The 25,637-nt window shown below is 48.6% G+C and overlaps 1 protein-coding gene across 1 annotated transcript in view; it reads left to right on the top strand.

The window, feature by feature from the left end:
- The window catches only part of MKLN1 (muskelin 1), a 361,241-nt gene that overhangs the window by 33,179 nt on the left and 302,425 nt on the right, over positions 1 to 25,637 (top strand). The window contains exon 2 of the mRNA XM_062199265.1: positions 631 to 697. The gene's annotated coding sequence lies outside the window, so the exon portion shown is untranslated. The remainder of the gene's footprint in view (positions 1 to 630; positions 698 to 25,637) is intronic.

The following is a 25,637-nucleotide window of genomic DNA, read 5'->3' as shown; positions in this document are numbered from 1 at the left end:
CATTTCTAATGTTCACATCCATCCGACTACAGCTCCACTTTACAGAAGAGAGGGATGGGGCTTAGAAGGACGAGGTAACCCATCCAAAGTCTTACACCATGGTGCAAGGCTGAACTGGAATTTGAATGCAGGCAGTCGGATCTCTGGCTGTCATTGTTAATCTGTAATTATTCTTTATTTTAGAAAGTGACTCTTTTCCACGCCGAGAGTCTATCACTCCAATAGAGCAATCAACCCAAGGAGTTTATTATCTCAAGGGGTAGACGATTCTTTGGCCAGTATGTCCCTTCTCCTTCTAGTTTGCAAGGGATAAATCAGTCTAGACATTTGCCCCTTGTGGTGCAAAAGATAGAGCTCGGGTTAGGACCTGGCTCCCACTGGTGCTCAGTAAGTATTTATAAAGTGAGAGGAGTGAGCAAATGCAACCCCATGTGATTGCCTGCATCTGAAATGACAGACTCTCAATAAATTGCGCCTGAAGGAAAACAAGCACATTTCTGGGTGCTGTAAGAGGACACTTGGCAAAAAGGGATAATCCACGCGTCCTGGCCAGGGCCTGAGCATTCCTGCTCAACTGTTTGCATAATGTTCATTTAAACAAATATTTACGGAGTGCCTGTCCTGTGCCAGGTATGTCCGACATGCTGAGGATACAGAGCTGAATCGGAGATGCACTGGCAGTGGGGTACACGGACAGGTAAGCTGATCTTCTTGCTACGCTGTTCTCAGCGCTGCAAGGAGGGAGTGCATGTGTGTGCGCGTTTTAAGTACTGTGGATGCACAGAGCAGAAAGAAACTAATTCTACTTGGTTGAAAGAGTTGTCTAATCCTCGACTATGCTTTAAAAATAGCTTCTGCATATGTTGTTATTTGAGCTTATCCTAGCTCCCTAAAGACCATGGGAGATTGTGATCTGTTCTCGTCCAGAAGATGAAATAGAAGCTCCTGAAGGTTAAACGACAGCCTCAAGGTCATTGTAACTGCTGATCATAATTGTCAGCTTTTACTGAGAGTTTATGTTAACTGTGGTTCTATCGCAAATACCTTTAGGAGTTTAATCCCCACAACACTTCCATGCGGTAGTTATCGATACCATTGCCATTTTACAGATAACAAAACTAAGATACAAGATTTAGATAACGTGCATACAGTCACAGAGGTAGAAAGTGGAAAACCAGGCTGGCACCTGCCCAGTCCGGTGTTAGCAGCTGCGCACTTACCCTGGCACCGAACGCTGTGACCGATCTCCTAAAGACCAGAAACTCACACTCGGCTGAGACTCCAAGTTCAGACTTCATTTACATGGACTTGCTCTCTATCAGACATTGCATCAAAGGAGAAGAAATGGTGATGAGTTCGCAGGAGGGTGGTACAGCGCATGCACTCACGGTGTTTGGGAGATGGATGGTGAGATCCAGATTGTTCATAACACAGCTGCTGACGAGGACGGTGGTATGTTTTAGATTCTGGTTTAGGTGTGTACGGTTTGTCAGAGCAGCCAGAAGGTGGCCTGTTGTTCGCCAGGTTGGCAGTCTTGGCTCAAGGGACTACGATTTTTTTTACCCAGGAGAATTTACCACCAACACTTACCCTGTAGCCGTTTGAGATCTAGTTGGTTTTTTCTAAAAGGAAGAAAAGATGTAAAGTGATAAGAAAGAAGCTAAATTCAGCACCTTGTATATTAGCAAGAATGGAGATAAAGAAAAAGAGTGGTATCCCAGCTTTCTCTCCATAATAAAAATTCTTGGATTGAAAGATAATTCAACCCAGTCTTATTGTGCTTTCGCAAGAGTGAGCTGTGTGTCAAATCTGACTGCGAGAGAATCGTTTATTAAAAATGAATGTAGTCGATGTCCCCTTTCTCAACAATTACTACTTAGGCTACGGTGGCCTTGACCTGTGAGATCAAAGCTATTGTGTTTTGAGATATTCATCTCCCATAACTTTTGGAGATTTAGGAATTTTCAGATCAGCTGGAGGCTGGAATTTCTGTGGTCAGCAGAGGTGAATGTCCTTCTCACTGCCTCCCCCAAAGCAGGTGGGCTTTTGGGTTTTGTTTGGTTTTGAGCGTTTTGTTTGGTCGTTTGTGGTGACTTCGTGGATGCGCCTGATGGACTTGGCCTTTCTGTGTATGGATTTCTATTTTCCTGGCTTCGGTTCCCTGGAAACGTTTGTTCTGATGGCGGTAGGAGAGTTAGTTGAGTCAAGCTTTATTTCTGCTGCTCCTGTCTATTTCTAATATCCTGTAGTTCAAGTCCACTTATAAGACGTTGTGTGACCTGCTTCTGTGCCTCTACAAATAGAATGTTCCTCTTTGTAGCTCCAGAGCAACCTTGCAGCAGTAGTTAACGTGGGGCCTAGACAGTGCATGGCAGGAGGATTCTAATGTGTTAATAGCCACCACCAGGGCATGTTTTGAAAATTACGTATGAAATTCATAATTGCATTTAGCACTTCAAGTTTCCTAGACCAATTATTTTTGTTATCAAGTAGCCATATACTTATAAACTTATTTTTCTTTATCACTGAGTCAAAAAAAGTTGGAAAATTCTTTTCTCACATATTCCATTCTTTTTTAAAGCTTGTTTATTTCTATGTATTTGAAAAACAGAGAGAAAGAGAGAGAGCTACAGCGAGAGAGAGACCTCCCCTTTGCTAATTCACTCCCCAAATGCCCACAATAGCCAGGGCTGGGCCAGGCTGGCATCAAGGAACCAGGAACTCTATCCGGGTCTCCCGTATGGGTGGCAGGGGCCCAAGCACTTGAGCCTTCGCTTGCTCTCCCATGCTGTGTGTTAGCAGGCAGCTGCCTGGGAAACTGAGGTGGGACTTAGCCCCAGGCGCTCTGATATGGGAAGTGGATGTCCCAAGAAGCTGAGCCTTAATGCCCGCCCTATATATTTCATTCTTTAGCTAAGCCTGAAGGTAAATTGCTTTTAAAAACCACATCCCAAACAAAAAACCGTTTTTCATGAAACTGAGAGTAAATGAATAGCAGGGCTCTGCTGGCGTCTGGGATGTCCGTCTAATTAGAACTCACAGAGTTCCAACCATATAATTTCCTAAAGCAGAGGTCTTTTATTTCTAGCCTTGGGTCCTTCGCGATGAAACAAGTGACCCTTGGTGGAAGTATGTCAAGAATCATTCTCTCGGGTTGACCTTTGGTTTGAGGTCGTCAGCGCGAGATCCTGCCTGTCCCCAGCCTTGCTGGTGTCTGCACCTGCTTGTTTGTGAAAGGGCCGAGGCCGGCGCAGCTCCGCGGCGGTGGAGAGCAGCGTGCCTCTCTCTGCACTCCTTGCCTCCTCTGGCTGGTTTCCGCATCAGAGCAGGCTCCCCCTGGGCGCCCTGGCTCAGCTGGGCAGTCCCCCACAGGACTCCCCGGAGGGAGGGGAGGCGCCGTGCTCCGTGATTGCAATATGTTTGGAAGTCACCCGTGTGGTGCAAGGCTAGCACAGGCAGCAAGGGCGGCTAGCAATGCTCTTGTGACCATTGCTCATAACTTCAAACAGAAACGGGAGAGCTGGAGGGACCTGCTTACTGTGTAACCTTCAGCACACGGCTTCACCTGAAATAACTGCTACCCAGGGCTGTTTTCTCAAATAATTGCTATTATATATGACAATAGTTAGCACAAAGCCTGCAACATACTTGCAAGCGTCCACTGAATTTATGGGAAGCGTGTAATATTCCATGGAAACTCAATCAGGCAAATGGACCCAAATGTATCCGCCTCTGGCCATTTGTGACACCAGCAAGGTTCACTTCTAAATGGATTAAGTGCGTCTATCTGTGTTTTTACTACTAAATCCTCAACAAAATTACAAAAAGCTACTTCAGTGATAATCTGCTAACATATTTCATAACAGGAGCCAACTATAGCTTATTTAGGAGAAAATGATGTATGTTAACATAAGAATCAGATGAATAAAATGACTTTATTTCAAAATATTGAAGTGACGGTTATCTGATCATAGAACATTCAGATGATAGATGCTTTTTTTTTTTTTTTTTAAAGACAGAGTTACAGAGAGAGGTAGAGACAGAGAGAGAAGTCTTCCATCCGCTGGTTCACTCCCCAGATAGCTGCAATGGCCCGAGCTGTGCCAATCCGAAGCCAGGAGCTTCTTCCAGATCTCCTACATGGCTGTAGGGGCCCAAGGACTTGGGCCATCTTCTACTGCTTTCCCAGACCATAGCGGAGAACTGGATCGGAAGAAGAGCAGCTGGGACTAGAACTGGCGCCCATATGGGATGCCGGCGCTTCAGGCCAGGACTTTAACCTGCTGTGCCACGGCACTGGCCCAGATGCTTATAAAATATACTTGTTTTTTAAGTTGCTTTTAAAAATCTTTTCATGATCTTATAGGAATCTTTTTTTCATTATTGAGTGACCAGCCATGCTGTGCTTCACATTAACTAATTTTTTTTTAAACTAGTGCCCATTTGGGATACCAGCATAGCAGGCAGAGGCTTTAACCTGCTACTCTACCAATGCCAGCCCTGGGCCTTCAGGGTTTTTTCTTTTTTCTTTTTTTTTTTTTAAGATTCATTTATTTATTTGAAAGTCAGAGTTACACAGAGAATGGAAAGGCAGAAAGAAAGAAAAAGAGAGAGAGAGAGAGAGAGAGAGAGAGGTCTTCCATCTGATGGTTCACTCCCCAAGGGTGTAACAGCCGGAGCTGTGCCAATCCGAAGCCAGGAGCCAGGAGCCAGGAGCCAGGAGCCAGGAGCTTCTTCTGGATCTCCCATGTGGGTGCAGGGGCCCAAGGACCTGGGCCATCTTCTACTGCTTTCCCAGGCCATAGCAGAGAGCTGGATGGGAAGTGGAGCAGCCAGGACTCGAACCAGCGCCCATATGGGGTGGCGGCACTGCAGGCCAGGGCGTTAACCCACTGCACCACAGCGCCAGAAATGACCACTCCCTGTCCTTTTCCTGAGTGGCACCTTGCTGTGTCCTCACGTTCATTTCAGGGATAGGAAGGGAGTGACTCACTGTGATAGCTGGTGCTCTCCCTGCGTACCAGAAAGCGGGGAGGGGATGCACGCCCTCTGGCCCCCTTCACCGTGGAAGGAGTCTCCCAAGTTCACAGGCACCAACACTTCAGTAAACTTAAAAGACAATTTGCTCCGACACTTCTTTCCATCTACGAGTTATTTGGACTGAAACATGAGGTGCTGGATTTCATCACAAAGGTAACTTTGCAGGGGAAAGTTTGTTTCAACTGAATCAGTTGCTTTTGTGTTACATAAGAAAATTAGCAGCTTCTTCCTGAGCTATACATTTAACACGACCCTATTACATCAAATGACAGAATTTCCAAAGCTCAGGGTTCAGAGCTGTATTTTCATAAACTATTAGCTGTACCCACTCAGAACTAAATGTCCAAGTAATTAGCCTTGCTCAGTTGTGTTTCAAAGGTACAATATTAGGCATGGGTGTTCGGTCTAGTTGCTATGATGGTGGTTGGGGTACCTGGGTCCCACGTCAAGGTCTGGCTCCGTTTCCAATTCCAGCTTCCTGCTAATGCGGACCCTGGGAGGCAGAGGTGATGGCTCAAGTAGTTGGGGTCCTGAATTGAATTCCCAGCTCCTGTCTTGTGCCTGGCCCAGCTGGCCAACTGTGGGCATTTGAGAAGTAAACCAGTGCCAGCCTCCAGAGAACTATTTCAGGTGGCTGGTTTGACTGCATAGTTCTAATCAGATCTATCTTACAGACAAGAGGACTTCAGAACAGGCGTTTGGCACAGCAGTGAAGACATCATCTGTGTTTGAGCTTGGGTCCTGGCTCTGCGCCAGAGTCCAGCTTCTTGCTGATGGGCAGCCTGGGAGGTTGCAGGTGATGGCTCAGACCGCTGGGTCCTTGCTGCTCCCATAGGAGACCCAGACTGAGTTCTGGGCTCCTGGCTTCAGCCTGACCCCGCCCCAGCTGTTGCTGGCAGTCCTTTCTCTCTCCCTCTCTGCCTCTCTCTCTCTCTCTCTCTCTCTCTTCCTTTCAACAAATAAAAAGTAAAGGAACAGCAAAAACACTTTCAAACAGTCTTTGTCATCCTGTCATTGGGGAAGTGCTGACATTGCCGTTCTGGTATTACGAGACACGCAGCTGGTTGTCATCTAATGGGGTAGTCTACCAGGCTTGGTGCCCTTGAGAATCAAGATTCTCAGCTTGGAAGAGAAGGCAGACATAAATACAAACCCCGTCATCCTGAATTTGACTTGAGTCTTTTAAAAAAGATGTATTTATTAATTTGAGAGGCAGAGTGACAGAGACAGAGGGAGAAATCTTCCATTTGCTCGTTTACTCCCAAACTGCCTACCATCAACCAGGGTCAGGCCAAGCTGAACCCAGCCTCCAAGAACTCTTATCTGGGTCTCCCACATGGGTGGCGGGAACCCAAGCACCTGGACCATCGCATGCTGCCTCCCAGACACACTGGCACGAAGCAGGATCAGCAGTGTGGGGAAGCCAGGACTAGAACTGGCACTCGGATATGGGGTGAGGGATTATAAGTAACAGCTTAACCCACTGTGCCCCAGTGTCCACCCCTGGAAGTTACTGATACAACCTGATGCTGTACATGAATGAGATGTATTCTGTGGCTCCTCCATTCACCAAAAAGTACAAGTCAATAGCAATGTACACCCTGGTATCTACATTATAATAATCTGGCTACAGAAGGAAAGATATTTATACTCAAATATATATAAACATATATATTTATATATATATAAACATATATATATTTATATATATAAACATATATATTTCAAATATGAATGTACACACTTAATAGACATGTAACATGAGTTATTTAGCTAGTCTTCTATTTCTGATCATTTAGATTGCTTTTGCTTCCAATTCTGAATACTTATGTATAATTCCGTGACAAAGCGTTTGTGTACTTATTATTTTCTCCTTAGTATAAATTCCAACAGGGTAGGAACATCTGTGAGCTCTTCATGAGTATTGTCAAATTGTCTTGCAAACGTGATATCAGGCCAGATGGCAGGGTGACCATGTTGATCCTTAGAGACGTGTTAGAAATTACGTGGACACGTTTCTGTCAATCTGGTATGTCAGGTAGAACTGCTATCACACTTCCTCTTCTCTCCTCCTCGATTTTTCTTATAGGAAGATTTAAAAAGTATTAATACCTTATGGAAAAACTACATTGATAGTACATTTTCATATTTAAATAGGAATTCATAATTGTATATCATCCAAGATTAAATGGCCTCATCAAATCTAATGTAGTACCTGTAATTGATGTTTGGTATTATAAATGCCTTAGTTGTAAACATACATATCATGCATGTATTAAGATATGGATTTTTGGGGCCGGCACCCTGGTGTAGTGGGTAATGCTGGCATCCCATATGGGTACCAGTTAGGAGTTCCGGCTGCTCCACTTCCTATCCAGCTCCCTGATAATGGCCTGGGAAAGCAGCAGAGGACAGCCTGAGTCTTTGATCCTGCACCCATGTGGGAGACCGGAAGAGGCTCCTGGCTCCTGGCTCCTGGCTTCAGGCTGGCCCAGCCCTGGCCATTGTAGCCATTTATGGGGGGATAAAGCAGATGGAAGATCGATTCTCTCTCTCTCAACTCTGCCTTTCAAATGAAATAAATAAATCTTTTTTTAAAAAAACATATTAGTTTCCTAGATTTTGGTAATTTTGGTAGCTACCTTGGAAATTCCTGGGGTTGTGTATTGTAGGCTTACCTTTGCAGAACTCATTGTGTGGGAAACTTTATTTCCCAGAATTCTTTAGTAAATCAGCTAACTCTGCGGACATTGTTTCACGTGCACCTCACGTGTACCATTCCCTATGAAAACTGCGAGCCAATAAAAGTAGTCCATCGACAAAAGCATTAGACCCTTAGTGCTCAAGGCACCTTCAAGGTCGTTAGCTTTGACCCCTCCATTTTCTATTATGGAAAATCAGTGCCAAGAGGCCATATGCACCTGTATGGAAGTCATAGACATATTTCACGACCGCTGACGAGGGCCCTAGTCTGACTCGGCACAGGTCCTCCTCGTGTAGCTCCTCAGAATGTGCAAAACTGGAAGGCAGGATGCAAAAACAGAAATAATTGTTGTGTAGGAGAAACAGGATTTGGGGTACAGACCTCCAAAATCCTATGATGTCACCTTTTTTTTTTTAATAAAAAGTATTTATTTATTTTGAGAGCCAGAGTTACAGAGGGAGAGGAAGAGACAGAGAGAGAGAGAGAGAGCTCTTCCATCTACTGGTTCACTTTCTGGATGGCCAGGCCAAAGGCAAGAGCTAGGAGCTTCAGCTGGGTCTTGCACACAGGTGCAGGGGCCTAAGCTCTTGGGCCATCTTCTGCTGCTTTTCCCAGGCCATTAACACGGAGCTGGATGGGAAGTAGAGCAGCTGGGACTTGAACCGGCACCCACATGGGATGCAGGGGGTCACAGGCAACAGCTTTATCTGATATACTATAGTCACCTTTTCATAAAAAATCCTACAGAAGATGGATCAACAACTCCATTATAAAATCCAGGAAAGGAGCACTTCTGTTATCTGGGAAACCAGAAATGAATTCCAGTGTTCTAATACTTAGTAGGGTTTTTTTTTTTTTTTAAGTTATTTAAGGTATACAAATTTCACATATATGGATTTAGGAACACAGTGATACTTTTCATCCTACCCTCCCTCCTGTCCCCATTCCCTCCTCTCTCTCTCCTGTTCCCACTCTCAATTTTTACGAAGATCTATTTTCAGTTTGCTTTATACTCCTAAGATGAACTCTACCCTAAGTGGAGAGTTCAACAAATGGTATGAAGAAAAAAACCACTGTTTGTCAACAGTAGAGACAAGGGCTGTAAACAGTCATGGGATCTCGAAACTTCCATTTCACGCCAGTCCGTTACCCGTCAAGTACCAGTAGGGGTTTGGAGCCAACCAAGAGATCCAGTGCGTGAAGGCCCCCTCTGTATCCCTGTGAGGCGTTGTAAACACTCCGTTTGCATGGTCGCAGTGAATTCTAGCAACAGTGCAGCCAGGAGAGGCCCTGCGGCTTACCCCCTGCTAATGGCCAGGGTGCCGACTCAGGATCTGCTCCCTAGAGACACCCACACCGGGCGGCTTCTGTGTGCTGAGCGTGGCCGTCAGTGTCACTGCTGCTTCGGCTGCTGTGGTTCCGACTCTCCAGCTCTGTCCCTCCAGGGTCAAAGCCTTCACCTTAGAAATGCGTTGCTTTGAACACTAGGACGGAACTCCTGAAAGCACAGATTGTGAGAAACAGCCCTTTGGAACCCCTCTTCTGCTACTTGCCATGTGTCCCCCGCCCCTCAGTTCTCATCTATAACCTGTTTATGATCATAACTGCCTCACAGGGTTGTCGGAGGACCAAATACGGTGAATCCCTGGCACTCGGTAAACATTCAATAAATGCTAACTGCCCTGATCGGCTACCATCGTCGTCATCATCAGTATTATTAATGCCATCCATAACAGCATTGTCATTTCTTTCTCTCCTGTGGGCAACATTTTAATGCAGAACTCCTGGAAGGGACACTCTATTCCCCAGGGGACAGGTGACTCATCAGTTGTTTTTGTCCGGACTGGCCAGGGCAGAGCTGTATTAGAGCACCAGGCGTGGAAAGGGAGGCAGACGCAACCCAGAGGCGACTTGGGGCAGGTCTGAACCCCAGCTACGAACACTCTCCTGTCATCTCTATTGGGCATCCGGAGAGGCCCGCTGGGGACTCAGGGAGGCCACTAGCAGCAGACCACGCAGCCAGTGTCCTGTGTCCCTGCCAGGGAGTCCCCTGCGTGGGCCACCTGCCTATGCGTGCTGCCCTCCGCCAAGTCCTCTGTTGACTGTGCCTTTAGCCGTGGAAAGTTTTCACTGCCCACTCCCTATTGCACAATATGAAAGACTTCAGTAAGACTCCTTGTTAACCTGTATGCACGCTGTGCCGTGAGCCAGAACTGAGTGTCATTTCCCTATTCCTCGGGGGTTTAAAGCCTAAAGGAAGTCCATGGCAGCTTCGTCTCCAGAATCCTGGGCTGGCCACTTACGCCGGAAGCCTGACCATTCTATGCTACCAGCTTCTCCCTTGGGTGTAAGTGTTTTTTGCTTTTCTGTATTTCATAATTCAAACAATTTTATGTACTTATTTTCACTTGTACTTGCAAACAGAAACAGAGTGATCTTCCATCTGTTGGTTCACTCCCACCCAACGCCTGCAACAACCAAGGGTGGGTCAGGCCAGACCCAGGAGCTAGGAACTCAGTCCAAGTCTCCCACAGGTATAGCAGGGTCCCAAGTACTTGAGCCATCACCTGCTGTCTCCCAGGACGTACACCAGCTAGAAGCTGGATCAAAAGGGGGAGAATCTGGACTGGAGCCAGGCACTCTCATATGGGATTCAGGCACCCCAAGTCTTAAGCACTGAGCCAATGTCCTTATTTTATTTCTCACTTTTCACCATTAGCGAAAGGAAATGAGCATGTGGTAAAACAGCAAACCCTGCAGACGTTGTTCAAGGTGTTTGCTCCCATCCTGGCCGCCTGGGAGCACTGACCACAAACACCCATGATTTATTCATTCACCCAGAAAATGTGGAGGGTTCCCCCTCCTCGCTGGCCATGGCTCTTAGCATTTGGAAGCCAGCAGCAAACAGAGCAATGAGATCCCTGCCTTCTGTTAGGGGCTGATGGCCACACACAAGATCCATGAGCAAATGACCGTGGTGGGGTGAGACAGAAGGAAGCATGGGTGGGGGCTGGGTCAGGGGACGGGGTCCCTGGGGTGGGAGTAAAGGAAAAGAAGGAAGGTGCTACAGTGGGGAGTGTTCCAGACAGGAGGAAGGCTCGTCCAAGCAGGGGGTAAAAGGTTTTCAATTTTTATCTATTTTTAGGTATAAAGCGCTTCTGAAGGGGTTGGTGTTGTGGCTCTGTGGGTTAAATCACTGCTTCGGGTAACTGCATCCCATACTAGAGCTCCCTTTGTGATCCAGGTTCCTGCTAATGTGCCTGGGAAGGCAGAAGATGCTGGCCCAAGGACTTGAGCTCCTGTCACCCATGTAGCAGAGAATGGCAGAGAGAGAGAGAGAGAGAGAGAGAGAGAGAGAGATTGATTGATTGATTTTTCACTTGCTGGTTCACTTCTCAAATGCCTGCAATAGCTGGGGTTGGGCCAGCCAAAACCCGGAACCAAGAACTCCATGTGGGTCTCTTACATGGGTGGCAGGGACTCAAGTACCTGGGCCCCCATCTGCTGTTTCCCACGTGCATTAGCAGGAAGCTGGAGTGAAAGTGGAGCAGCTGAGACTCAAACCAGGCACTCTGACATGGCATATCATAAGCTGTGGCTTAACCAGCTGCACCACAATTCCCACTCCAACAAATCAACTGTTTTTAAAACAACTCATTGATTTTTAATACTATATTAATAATCAAAAAGGTCTTCCAAAAGTACATGGAAAATATATGTAATGAAAAACAGTGCATGGGTTTAAATTGTTTTCGCATCAAAATAAACATCTTTTTTTTAATATTTACTTAAAAGTCAGAGTTACACAGAGAGAGGAAAGGCAGAGAGAGAGAGTCTTCCATCCAATGGTTCACTCCTCAATTGGCCGCAACTGCCGGAGCTGTGCCCATTGAAAGCCAGGAGCCAGGAGCTTCCCCCATGTCTCCCATGTGGGTACAGGGGCCCAAGGACCTGGGCCATCTTCTACTGCTATCCTAGGCCATAGTGGAGAGCTGGATGGGAAGTGGAGCAGCCAGGATTAGAACCGGTGCCCATGTGGGATGCCGGCGCTTCAGGCCAGGGCATTAACCCGCTGTGCCACAGCGCCGGCTCCTAAATAAAACCTCTTTTAACTGAATTTTCTAAAAGCTTTTTGAAGTACCATTGCCATTGTCTTATTCCAGAAGATGTCCCTCCTCCAGAAAGAAACCCCCTCCCTTATCAGCAGTCATTCTCAAATCTCTCCTCGCTAAAGCCCCCAGCAACCACCAGCCTATTCTTCTATGGATGTGCCCATTGTGAATATTTCATATCAATGGAATCACGCAACATGTGGCCTTTGTGGCTTCTTTCAGCACAATGTTTTCAAGACTCATCTATGTTGAAGCATGTATCAACCCTTCATTCCTTTTGATGGCTGAATAACTGTCTATTGTATGAAGAGACCACACTTGATTCATCCATTCATTGGCTGGTGGACATCTGGGTTGTTTCCATGTCTTAGCTGCACATTTGTGTCCAGGTCTCTGTGTGGACATGTTTTACAATTTTCTTGCATATATATCTAGTAGAATTGTTGGCCATAGGGTAACTCTGTTTAACTGGAAGTGAGTTTTGAGCATGATGCATTGCTTAATATCTCACTTCTCGGAAGGGGAAGCGTAGGACCAAGTAGTTGCTTTAACAAATGTCCTGCCCTATTTATTTATTTGTTTTAAAGATTTATTATTTATGTATTTGAAGGTTTATTTTATTTATTTGAAAAGCAGTTATAGATAGAGAGAGAGAGGGAGAGACAGAGGTCTTCTAGCCTCTGGTTCACTCTTCAAATGGCTGCAACAGTTTAGGGGTCTAGGGGCCCAAGCACTTGGACCATCTTCCACTGCTTTCCCAGGCACATTAGCAGGGAGTTGGATCTGGAGTGGAGCAGCCGGGACGGTTACCAGTGTCCATATGGGATCCCTGCACTGCAAGGCAGTGGCTTAACCTGCTAGGCCACAGCGCCGCCCCCCCCCCTTTTTTTTTTTTGGACAGGCAGAGTTAGACAGTGAGAGAGAGAGAGAGAGGGAGAGAAAGGTCTTCCTTTTCCATTGGTTCACCCCCCAAATGGCTGCTCGGTCGGCGTGCTGCGGCCGCGCACTGCACCAATCTGAAGCCAGGAGCCAGGTGCTTCCTCCTGCTCTCCCATGCGGGTACAAGGCCCAAGCACTTGAGCCATCCTCCACTGCCTTCCTGGGCCACAGCAGAGAGCTGGACTGGAAGAGGAGCAACCGGGAGAGAATCCAGCACCCCAACCGGGACTAGAACCCAGGATGCCAGCACTGCAGGTGGTAGATTAACCAAATGAGCCACAGCCCCCCTCTTTTTTTTTTTTTTATTTGAAAAGCCAGAGCAGCAGGAGAGGGACAGACAGGGAAAGCAAGTGAGCTTCCATCTGCTGGTTCACTGTCCCAAATGGCCACAACGACCCGGGCTATGCCAGGCTAAAGCCAGAAGCCAAGAGCTCCATCTAGGTCTCCTACATATGTGGCAGGGACTGAAGTACTCAGATCATCTTCTGTTGCTTTCCCAGGTGCATTAGCAGGGAGCTGGATCGGAAGTGGAGCAGCTGGGACTCGAACCAGTGCTTCAAAATGGGATGTCGGTGTTGCAAGCAGTGGCTTAGCCCGCTGTGCCAGAATGCCAACCCCTGTCCTAATGATATGAGAAGGTGACAGATTAGTGGGGGGGGGGGGGGCTCCTTAGGATTTTATGTGCCCGTACCCTCAAGGTCAAGGGTGCTCCATGGTTGTATTCTTCAACAGAGGTCCCCTCCATATCATGAACAGAAAGTGGCCATAAGGAGGTCCCCTCAAAGCAGCTGGAGGTCCAACCTTGAGCAGCTGAAGGTCCCCAGTGGTAACTATGTAGCATAATGCACATGCTTCCCACCCTTTCTCCTAGGCCCACACTGTCTCAAGTGGTGGCCGCTGTGGCGATGAAGTGGTCTGAATTGACATTTTCAACACACAGAAGACTTGGAGAGACAGGGAAAAGACCTCATTAGATTTTTTTTTAACATGATATTTTGGACATGTGGAGCGAGGTAAAATACCATGTAACAATTCATTGCACCTGTTTCTTTGGACTTTTCTTAGTGAGCTACCGGAAAAATGTAACTGACACATGCGGCTCACATTGTGGCTTGAGTTATGTTTCTGTTGGACTGCCCTTGTTCTGGACCATTCCGCGTGGTAATTCGATCAGCGGGATGGTGCTGGCGTCCCCACATTATAGGCGAGGAAATTCTGGCTTAGAGAGCTTAAGTAAATCGCCTGAGATCGCGCAGCTGGGGCTTAAGCACGGCTCTGTCTCCGGGCCTCAGCTCTGCCGTGTCCCTCCCACGGAATAGTGAGATGGCCGGGACCGTGGGCTCCGGTGAAGAGCTGTGTGTGTGTGTGTGTGTGTGAGTGGCAGGGGAGGGGTGTCTCTGTCATGCCGCCTCTGAACACAGCCCCGTGCACATGTGGAGGGGGCAGAATGGGGTGCAGTCCCAGAACAACACCCCCCCCCCCCGAGGTCTCCCGAATGCTCCTGGTTTGCAGTGGCTTAGGGCTCCCCCAGTGAGGACGCAGCGAAGCGCCTGGCCAGCTACTTTCACTTCGTGATCCTGCAGGTCAGCCTCCCTCCCGGGGACGCTCAGCGACCTGCTTCTCCCTGCTATTTCCTTAGGATTTGCGAAGACCTCCCTGGAGCAGGCTCCCCGGTGCCCCTCAGCCGCGGTGGGGAGCCGTGGGGGAGCCGGGGAGGCGCACCCAGCCCTTCAGCTCCGGGTTCGCTGGCCACCTCGACCTGCTCTCAGCGGGCCCGCCGTCGGTGCGCTTTCCCCTCCCCGGAGACGTCTCCTGGTGCACCCATAATGCCAGCTATGCCTGTTTCTTAAAGCGCTATGAATTAATTTTACATGCATGGTGAGGACCGTTTTCTTAATTGACTTCGGATTTGGAGGAGGAAGCTCTGTTTGCGACACCAACCCTTGGGGCTGTTTTTCCAAGTAGGGAAGGCAGGGAGGGTAGGATTGAAATCTTTGGAAATTAACACTTTGCTACAAGAGCCTCCTTCCCAAACTTGAAACCCTCCCCCATCCACGGGGGCTAGAAATGTGACCAAGAGAGAGCCGTTAGGCAAAACAAAACATTTCTCTCTTCCTTTCCTCCCTAGACTACACATTTGCAGCATGTCGAGAAACTCAAAAATAAAGCCCTAAGAAGCTAAGAATGCCCAGACCAGTATGTGCTATGCATTTGGTTTGTTTTTATTTTTTAATTCACTGTCTAATTTTTAGTGCCACTAAATTCGGTTCACTTTGACCTAAATAACTACATGGAAAATAAATTCCAGCATTTGTTTTTGTTTAGTCACCCTTTCTGAAAATTCCTTAGCGGTTTCAAATGCGACTCAGACGAGATGACAATGAACCACAGACAGAGGAAATCACAAAGATAAAATGGGGCTGGGAAGGGCAGATGGCACGGATTCTGCTTCTTTTTCCAGAATGGATTGGCAGGATGACCTTCAGGAGGAATTGAAGCTCTGCAAATGTTTATTGAATGCCTACTATGTTCTGGGCATGGTAACAAGTACTGCAAGAGTTACAGAGATACACAGGACATGGATCCTGAAGAAACTTAGCACTCAGGAGGAAAGAGTGTATTCACAAAACCCTGGCCCAGATGGCCCACAGGTAGCAGGATCGAGCTTACAGGAGCACAGAAGAGATAAGACAAGTTCTAGCCGGGGAGGTTGGGGCTGGCTTGGTGAAGGAAGTGGTATGTGCCGAGGCCCTGGGAGGATGGGTGGGATTTCTGGGTGAAGCTGGTAGGGGAGGGCAGGGGGTGCAAGCAGAGGTGTGCAGTGAGGGAGCTCAGAGCTGTGTGCATCAGGAAACTTGTCAGACAGGAAGGCACCGTTAATTCTGAATAATACGGGGAGATCAGTCTTGACTGCTAGATTAGCATCAAGCTGTGGTAGGGCTTGGATTCCTTTCTGCAGAACTGGGACCAGTGTGGTTGATCGTGCAGCTCCTGGGTGCCGTGAGCCGGTTGGGAAGGCAGGCTGCTGGGAGATGGGGGTTGGGAGACCCCAGTGGCGGGTGATAGGCTATGGGAATGGATGGGGAGGAGGCGCTTGGGGACCTGGCAGGGCGTGGTGATGATTGGATTTGAGGTGTGCAGGCTGACGGAGGCTCTGAGATTGGTGAGTCAGACATGCCGACACTGTGGGAGATTTATTGGCGGCAATGCTCACTTTGGTCTTGGGCAGGGTTCATCTATTTTTTTTTTTTGAAAGAATTATTTTATTTATTTGAAAGTCAGAGTTACACAGAGAGAGAAGGAGAGGCAGAGAAAGAGAGGTCCTCCATTCCTCTGGTTCACTCCCCAAATGACCGCAACGGCCAGAGCTGAGCTGATCCGAAGCCAGGAGCCAGGAGCTTCTTGCAGGTCTCTCACAGGGGTGCAGGGCCCCAAGCACTTGGGCCATCTTCTACTGCTTTCCCAGGCCATAGCAGAGAGCTGGATCGGAAGAGGAGCAGCCAGGTCTCAAACCGGCACCCATATGGGATGCTGGCGCTGCAGGCTGGGGCTTTAACCCACTGCGCTACAGTGCTGGCCCCAGGGTTAGTCTATCCTGACCACACCCGGCTGAAGTGATCACAGGAACCACGAGGCAACCCCTGGCTGCCCCCTGCTCAGAGCCCTCATGCCTTCTCCTCTCACTCTGGGTAGACTTCTTAGAAGACCACTGCCTCCTCCCTCCCCTCCCCTGCTTCCACACCCGGCTTCTCAGTGGGCAGAGCCCCGCAGGCTGCCCAGCACAGGACTGACCCAGAGCTTTTCCCAGTGTTCTTCCAATGCTCCTAAGCCCTGCTCCCTCCCTCCCTCCAGCTCTTATTCTGATGGCTCCTTTTTGGAAAAGCTCGTGGTGATCACAGTGAGTCTACCCCCCACCCCCTTCCTGTTCTTGGTGACCTCGGCCACTGGCGCTGGCTGGCCGTGTTTGCCGGCCCATTATCCCAGCCTGGAAACCGAAACTGTAAGGAAAAAAAAAAAACAAGCCTCCATAATGAAATAACCCGATGTCTTCCGGGCTGTGGTGTCTGTGACCCTCACACACCATTCCCTCGGAGAAGCAACTTGGCAGTGGGTATGCAGGGTGATAGAACGAACGTTCATGTCCTGGAACTTTTTATGTTTTGGAAACTCTAAAAGTCACGTCGAAGAAGAGACTCTAAAATATGCAGGAAAATGTATACTAAGGTGGAATTTGTAATATCCAGAAGATGGAATGATTCTGGCTGGCAATATAAGGAGATAGTTAAATTAAGCAAATTACTGTTCATTTACTTAATGATATAGTACTCACTTGTTAAAAGGATAGTTATGCAAAGCTGGTTAGCAACAAGGAAATGCTTATGAGATAATGTTATATTTAAAAGAAGAGAGCACACAATTGCACGCAGTATGGTTTCAGTTGTCTTTAAATATGCATACGAAAAAGACCAGGCAGAAATGATCCCAAATGCTGCTATTAAATGTCCTAAGCTAATGGAGATATAAGAGGCTTATTTTTTTTTCTAAATATTTTTGGATTTATTCCACATTCAGGTTGTATATCCTTTCTGTAATTATTGGATTATTTTTGGAAACTCAAAAATTTAGCACTGTGGCTGCAACATCGTGCCTCCTGTAGACCGCCTTGTTTGTTGGCTCTCAGTGGTAAGTGTGAGTTTCCAGGCTGATCGAAGCAGCCTTTGGAACTGAGGGCCAGGCGCTGTGGACAGCTGGTTACGCTGCCGCCTCGGACGAGAGCCTGCGGTTGAGTCCCGCCTCCACTTCCGACCCAGATTCCTGCTGATGCACCTGGGGGGCCCCAGATGACTTGAGTCCCTGCCACCCACGGGAGAGACTTGGATGCTTCAGCCTGGCCTAGCCCTGGCTGTTGCCGGCATTTGGGGAGTGAACCAGCAGATGGAAGTCTCCCCGCCTCCTCACTCTCTTGCTTGCTCTATGTTTGGCATCTATGTTTGGCCCCACAACTCCTTAGCACCCCAATCTCAGTTTCCTTCCCAACCCTTTCCTTTTCTCCACTTCCCTGCCCAGGGTTACCCTGTGTCCACCCGAAGGTGAAGGTCACACTCATGAGACATTGAAGAGAGGACCCCTTGCCCTGTGTACCTTGGCAGCTTCCAAGTGCATGGATTGGGGCCAAGCCACTGTACTCACGGCTCCTATTTTTCTGGTTTTGGCTACCCCCCTCCCCATTAGCCAACATAGGGGTTCCCACGTTCCCATCTCCATAGTGCTCCTCACCATCTGACACAGTATATATGTGTGCTTGTTTATAACCACGCTGAGAAACAGCTATGATTGATAAAAAGGAAAAACAACAATACTCCAGTGTGTACCAGCTAAGTGCTGGGTAAGTTCCTTCTATCTTGTAGATCAACATAACCTCGCGAGGCAGCAGCATCAGTCTTACATTTTAGGGATGGGGAAACTGGGGCTTGGGGAGGTTAAACAACTCACCCATGTTCACGTAAGTAGGAAGTTACCAAATTCGAATGGAGTATTTGTTCATTCATTCATTCATAGGTGAGGCAGAGAGACAGCAATAGGGAGACAAATAGAAAAGGGCCCACCTGTGGTTCTCTCCTCAAATGCCTGCAACACTAGGGCTGGGTTGAGGCACAGAATGCTTGCAAGGTTCCTCATACGGGTGGTAAGAATCCAACCACTTGAGCCCTCGTTGCGTCTCCCAGGGTCTGCATTAGCAGGGAGCTGGGTCAGGAGCTGGAGCCAGTGCTGAACCCAGACACTCTGATGTGGGATGTGGGTGTCTTTACCACCAAGCTAACCACCTGCCCCCAAGTTGGCATTTAAGCTCTCTCCTTTCTGACTTCAAATCTCATGTGGTTAGCTGAACATGGATCAATTAAGACAGTGTAAGTAAGACAGTGTAAGTTAATGTATTATATATTTTTAAGATTATTTGTTTATTTATTTGAGAGATAGAGTTACAGACAGTGAGAGGGAGAGACAGAGAGAGAGGTCTTCCATCTGCTGGTTCCTCCCCAAATGGCTGCAATGGCCGGAGCTGAGCTTGATCCAAAGCCAGGAGCCAGGATCTTCTTCTGGATCTTTCACATGGGCGCAGGGGCCTAAGCACTTGGGCCATTTTCCACTGCTTTCCCTAGGCCATAGCAGGGAGCTGGATCGGAAGAGGAGCAGCCGGGATTCGAACCAATGCCCATATGGGATGCCAGTGCCACAGGCGGAGGATTAATCTGCGCCACAGTGCCAGCCCCTCATGGATTATATAGACATTACCTAGGTGAAATAAACCACTGAGTAAGTGAGTAATTCCACATGAAACTTGTACGTGGTTGACTGAGTTAGCCAGCTTATCACCCCAGTTTGTCTCTCTGCATGTCCATAGTATCTCATAACTAACAGAGATTCTAAAATTAACAACAAGAAGTATTTTACGTGACTGTTTGATTATCTACAATATTCTAATACTTAGCAGTTAGCTAAAATGAACTTTATCTGTGTGGATTAATGATTTCACCTGAATGGTCTAGAAACTCTCCTTTGGGACGAACAGCAACTTTTTTTGTTGTTGTTACAGCAAACCCTCTAGTTATTAAATATTCAGTGAGATCCTTTAAAATGGTTGTTTGGACTTAAGAATGAAGACTAGGAATAGGAGAACAGGAAGATGTCAAAAGGAGTGCACATTCCGGCTATGACTAATAGGGTTTCAGAGGAAATTTCTAACAAAGAGATTTTCCATGTAATAACCCATTTATTTCAAGCAACAGTAAGTCTAATAAAGATCCTAAGCAAAGTCGGTGTAATGGAACTGAAGGAGCTGAGTAGAATTCCCCAGGAAATATCACTCGTGTTCACCACTGTACCAGCTTGCATTTTCTTGGGTGCCAGCTGTGACGAAAATCCCACGGAGCAAACCCTCGCAGCTCCTGCCTTAGAGGGGAGGAACGTGAGTTGGGAAACACAGAGAAGTCACACGATCGTCTCTCCGCCTGAGCTGGGCTGTGCTGTACACGGCGCTTGTTGATGGCATTTAATGCTCAAATCGCAGGCAATAGGAACAAGACTTGCACTCGTTTTATAGATAGGTTAATAAAAAAAAAAACAAATCCCTGAGGCATAGACGTATTAAAGTAGCTTGTTCAAGAGGCAGTATTTAAAGTAAAATACAGAGGTGGGCACCCTGCCACGGCAGGCTTAGCTACCACTAGTCCACATCCCATATAGGAGTCCCAGCTGCTCTGGGTCAGCTCTAGCTCCCTGCAAGTATGCCTGGGAGGTGGTACATAATGGTCCAAATGTTTGGGTCCCTACCACCCACATGGGAGACCTGGATGGAGTTTCTGGATCCTAGCTTCAGCCTGGCCCTGTCCCAGATGTGGGCATTTGGGGAGTGAGCCAGTGAATGGCAGACCGATCCTTTCTCTCTCTCTCTCTCTCTCTCTCTCTCTCTCTCTCTCTCTCTCTCTCTCCCTAAGAAACAGAAGATATTTGCTGGCTTACCTTCACTGTGATGCTGAGTGACTAACCTTCTATAAGGAATGTCAGCTTGTGTGTTAAAAAGGGAAACCGAAAGACCTTTTGAATTGCTGTGGCTGCTTGGCCAGGGATAGTTCCTTGGGAGAACTGGTTCGGTGGTGCGAGTTGAGACTTTAGAGACCGCGTCCCTTGGTTCTGGTTTGTGTTTTCCTGGCTCTGCGGGGTCTCCACCGCCGAGGAGTCTGCACTGGGGGAGCTGTCCTTGTGGGAGCGGTCAGGGAGGAGAGGTTCTGCCTGGGGTCTCTGGCTTCTCACGCAGTTGTCGCCTGTTTCAGCTGATCTGTAGATATCTGCCCGCCCACTGTGTCAGACCGGTTGGGAAATTGTCTAGGGAGACCGTGCAAACTCTAAAAGTACTTCATCCGAGTTCATTTTCTTTCCCGTCTTAGATCAGGAAATGGGAACCTGAAGTGTTCTGATGAGGGAAATTGTGTCGAATGCCTATTTTGTACGTAATACAGTTGTAAACACTGCAAAAGGTCAGGATGACATTCATTCCAGAGATAGGACACACATTCATAAAAAAGTTAAACAGGGTGGGCGTTGTGGCACAACAGATTAGGCTGGGGGGCACCTGCGTCCCATATCAGACTGGTTGGGATGGGGTCCTGCCTCTGCTTCCAATCCAGCTTCCTACTAATGCTCACCCTGGGAGGCAGCAGGGGATGGCCCAACTATTTGGGTCCCACCACCCATGTGGGAGACCCGGATGGAGCTCCTGGCTCCTGGCTTCGGCCCTGTGACTATTTCCCCAAAGAAGTTGTCTCCACGTATTATTTTGTATAAATGAAGACATACCAAACTTGCAAAGAGTAGGTAGGACTTGGGTTTGAGAAGTCGCAGGAAAAGGGTACATTTCAGGTTGAGAGCAGTTTGAAGAATGCCTGCCCTACACTGTGCTGGGCGTGTCTGGGAACAGTGAGCAGACCAGTGGGACCCGCACAGAAGGAAGGGAACAGCAGGGAGAGCTGGGCCAGGCGGGGAAGAGCTGGGGGCGCGGAGCGGGGAGTGTGACCCTCTCACCTTGGACCGGAAGCACTGCCAAGGGGTGTGGACGAGGTGGCTCGGGACTGATGAATCTGGCTGCCCAAGAGTGGTGATTTACTTAGTCATAAAGATCTTATTTTATCTTCATTTGATTTGAAAGGCAGAGAGACAGACAGACACGCACAGAGATTTTCCATCCCTTGGTTCACACCCTAAATTCTCACAACAGTGGATTCTAGGCCAGCTTGAAGCCAGAAGTCAGGAACTCAATCTGGGTGTCCCGCATGAGTGGAAGGGATGCACGTGCCTGGGCCATTGCTGCTGCCTCCCCGGACACACATTAGCAGCAAACTGGGTAGCCAGGACTTGACTCAGGTGCTCCCCCATGGGAGGTGGGCCCCCCAAGCAGCTACTTAACTGGTGTACCAAAAGCTCACCCCTCAGAGTTAATGAAGACCTAGCAAAGTGAGCTGGTGTGATTGCAAGCCTACCTCTCTTGCACTACATGAAAAAAAACACAGAAATGTCTCCGATTGTGACTGCAACAATGAAGACTGCCACTTCTGCAGACCTGTAGTTAGGCTCTCCAGGAAACGCTGCCACACAGAAATGCTTCCAGAGGCCACAGGGGAGCAGCCACTCGCATTTGATCCATACCATGAATCCCACTAGAAATCTTGACGTCTGTGATGCTTGACGTCTGTGATGAGTGACTTAAGACTGAGGGATGGGGTTGAGCTGCTGGATTCCCGGCTGCTCCACTTCCAATCCAGCTCCCTGCTAATGCTCCTGGGAAAGTAGCAGAGGATGGCCAAGTCCTTGGGCCCCTGCACCCATGTGAGAGGCCCAGATGAAGCTCCTGGCTCCTGGCTTCAGCTTGGCACAGCCCCAGCTGTTCTGGCCATCTGGGAAGTGAACCAGGGGATAGAAGATCTCTCTCTCTCTCTCTCTCTCTTTCTCTCTCTGTCTATCTCTCTCTCGCTTGCTGTTTCTCCCTCTCTCTCTCTGTAACTTTCAAATAAATAAATACATCTTTAACTGAAAACAAGTATGGGGACGATTTCAATCCCCAGCCCAGGAGAAAAGACTGGACCAAATTTGTAAACGCGGAGTAAACAGAACGTGGGTTTTAAAGCGAAAATCAGATGTCTTCTGGAGCATGGCATTTGTTTCAGTTCATTTGAGCTTTCCTCTTGTGAACTGACAAAAATCAATATTTTCTTTAAACTTGTGTTTACAACTGTCACACCAAACACCATAGATGATGTATACTTTATTCAAGTAATTTGTGCGCGCACACACACACACACCATGCATTTTTTTTTTTGACAGGCAGAGTTAGACAGTGAGAGAGAGACAGAGAGAAAGGTCTTCCTTCAGTTAGTTCACCCCCCAAATGGCTGCTACGGCCAGCGCTGCGCCAATCCGAAGCCAGGAGCCAGGTGCTTCCTCCTGGTCTCCCATGCAGGTGCAGGGGCCAAGGACTTGGGCCATCCTCCACTGCCTTCCCGGGCCACAGCAGAGAGCTGGACTGGAAGAGGAGCAACCGGGACTAGAACCCGGGGTGCTGGCCGGCGCCGCGGCTCACTAGGCTAATCCTCCGCCTTGCGGCGCTGGCACACCGGGTTCTAGTCCCGGTTGGGGCACCGATCCTGTCCCGGTTGCCCCTCTTCCAGGCCAGCTCTCTGCTGTGGCCAGGGAGTGCAGTGGAGGATGGCCCAAGTGCTTGGGCCCTGCACCCCATGGGAGACCAGGAGAAGCACCTGGCTCCTGCCATCGGATCAGCGCGGTGCGCCAGCGGCAGCGCGCCTACCGCGGCGGCCATTGGAGGGTGAACCAACAGCAAAAGGAAGACCTTTCTCTCTGTCTCTCTCTCTCACTGTCCACTCTGCCTGTCAAAAAAAAAAAAAAAAAAAAGAACCCGGGGTGCCGGCGCCGCAGGTGGAGGATTAGCCTAGTGAGCCGCGGCACCGCCCCATGCATTTGTACATGTAATAGAATTTGCACATAGAATGCTACAGCAAACTCCTGCAGTTACCTGGGTGTGGGGAAGGGAGTGGCCTAGAAGGTGATCATGGAGGAAGCAAATTTAATCTGAGGAAAATCACCAGGGCCCGTGGAGCCCTGAGTCATGGCCCCTGGGGAGAGCAGCGTTTCTTTATTGACCGACAAGGGGAAGGGGGACGTATCTGAGCCCCAGAGTGATGATGAGCTCTGGGCTGATGAAAACATCGCCTTTATCTACTGCAAATTCTCTTGGAAACACGCCTTGCTGCTTGCCAAACAAGCTGATCGTTGACATTGGGTTCTGGTTTTCCCTTGTGTGCAAACGGTGAACACGCTCCAGACCCGTCCTGCCCCTCACCCTATGCCCCACAGCTTCCCCTCCCACCTGTGCTGTCCACGCGACTTCAGAGAAGCACATGGAATCCTCCATAGGCAAAACTGAGTTCCCACGCCAAAGATGGTAAAGTGAGTCACAAAAGGCAAGAAAAAGTCAAAGAGGCTTTGAAAACCCCAAGGACAATGGGCAGGTGTTGAGTTGCAATGGGTTGAGTGTCTGCCTAGGAGTGCCTGATTCCAGTCCGGGCTACTCTGCCTCCTGAGAGGCAGCAGGTGCTGGCCCAAGTGCTTGGGCCCCTACCCATGTGGAGACCCAGATGGAGTTCCTGACTCCTGGCTTTGGCCCAGCCTAGTCCTAGCTGTTGTGCGAGTTTGTGGAGTGAACCAGCAGGTGAAAGATCTCTCTTACTATCTCTGTCATTTGGCCTTTCAAGTAAATAGAAATATAAATAAATTTTTAGAGTTTACAAAAAATGTCTGTGGGAGGAGATTTCGGATTTCCTCTGTTGCATTTTCCTCGGAACCCTTTCTCTTGTTTCTTTAATCCTTCTTCATCCTTTAAAATCACCCTGCGGCATCTCTTCCCCTCCCGAGGGTGAGGGGGGCAGGAGGCAGCCGGCCTCGGCATGTGGGGAGCGGGCACTCAGGCAAGCTGGTCCTGCGCCTTCCGCCAACAGACTCAGATGCATTGCACGGGGACGTTGTTTGGAATCAAAGAAAATCCTTTAAAAACGCCCTCATCATTTTCGTGGGTTCCTCCACACCCATCATGAGAGGGATTGGTAGTTCCATCCAGTTAATATTTACTGCTACCCGCCGAGGTGAATATAAGAATAATTTCAGGTAGTCCCGATGGCTTTGCCCTCATTGAGAGGGTTATAGAAGAAGAGCAAATACGGAAGCTGAACTTCAGGCACAAGGCAGACAGGGCAAAGCTGTGCTCCGTCTCTGCCCGCTCTCTCTTCAGTCTCCCTCTGCCTCCCCCCCTTCCCCGGTGCATTGGGCTGCTGTCCCTCCATCCCTCCTACCCTCTGGCTCTCTCTCTCTCCATAGAAACATGAAACAGCCAGAAGAGACCTGTCCCCGGGCTGCTCTTCCTTTTCCCGTGAAAAGCAGTGGGGCTGATGAGAGCAGCCCCAGCTTCGGCAAGGACTGAGCGAGCGGCAGCGACTGGGCCATCCCGTGGGAGCAGGATGCTGGCTTTGCAGTCACACCAGGTTCTTTACAACGGAGAGAGGGGCAGGTGGATGAGCAACGGATGCCCTACGATCGTGCGGAGAAAAAGTAGGAGAAGCTAGAAAGTTAGGAGACGTTTTCCACCAGAAAAACCACAAAACACCATGAGTGGCCGGCGCCGCGGCTCACTTGGCTAATCCTCCGCCTGTGGCACCGGCACTCTGGGTTCTAGTCCCGGTTGGGGCGCCAGATTCTGTCCCAGTCGCTCCTCTTCCAGTCCAGCTCTCTGCTGTGGCCCGGGAGTACAGTGGAGGATGGCCCAAGTGCTTGGGCCCCTACACCCGCATGGGAGACCAGGAGGAAGCACCTGGCTCCTGGCTTCGGGCTGGCCGCAGCACACCAGCCACGGCAGCCATTGGGGGGTGAACCAATGGAAGGAAGACCTTTCTCTCTGTCTCCCTCTCTCTCACTGTCTAACTCTGCCTGTCCAAAAAAAAAAAAAAGAAAAAAGAAAAACCCACCATGAGTTTATTTATACATCAAGGTGTTGGCAGGGAAATATGCAAATCTATGCAAAACAAATAGACTCTGATGATGCCGTCACAGGTTCCCACAAGCGAGGGAGCCAACTCCCCATTCCTTCTCGGCTGACCTCACTCACGGAACGCCTCTCTGGGGAACTTACTCTCTTCAGCTCATTTCTGCTTTCCCCTGTAGTCCACGGATAAAACTTTTTCTATTTTAACATAGTTAGCATTTTTCTTAAAGTGAACCTGATT

The sequence above is a fragment of the Lepus europaeus genome, chromosome 1 (genome assembly GCF_033115175.1).
Source record: "Lepus europaeus isolate LE1 chromosome 1, mLepTim1.pri, whole genome shotgun sequence".
NCBI classification, from domain to species: domain Eukaryota; kingdom Metazoa; phylum Chordata; class Mammalia; order Lagomorpha; family Leporidae; genus Lepus; species Lepus europaeus.
Note: the sequence above shows the minus strand (reverse complement) of the source record. Positions and strands in the feature narration are given on the sequence as shown.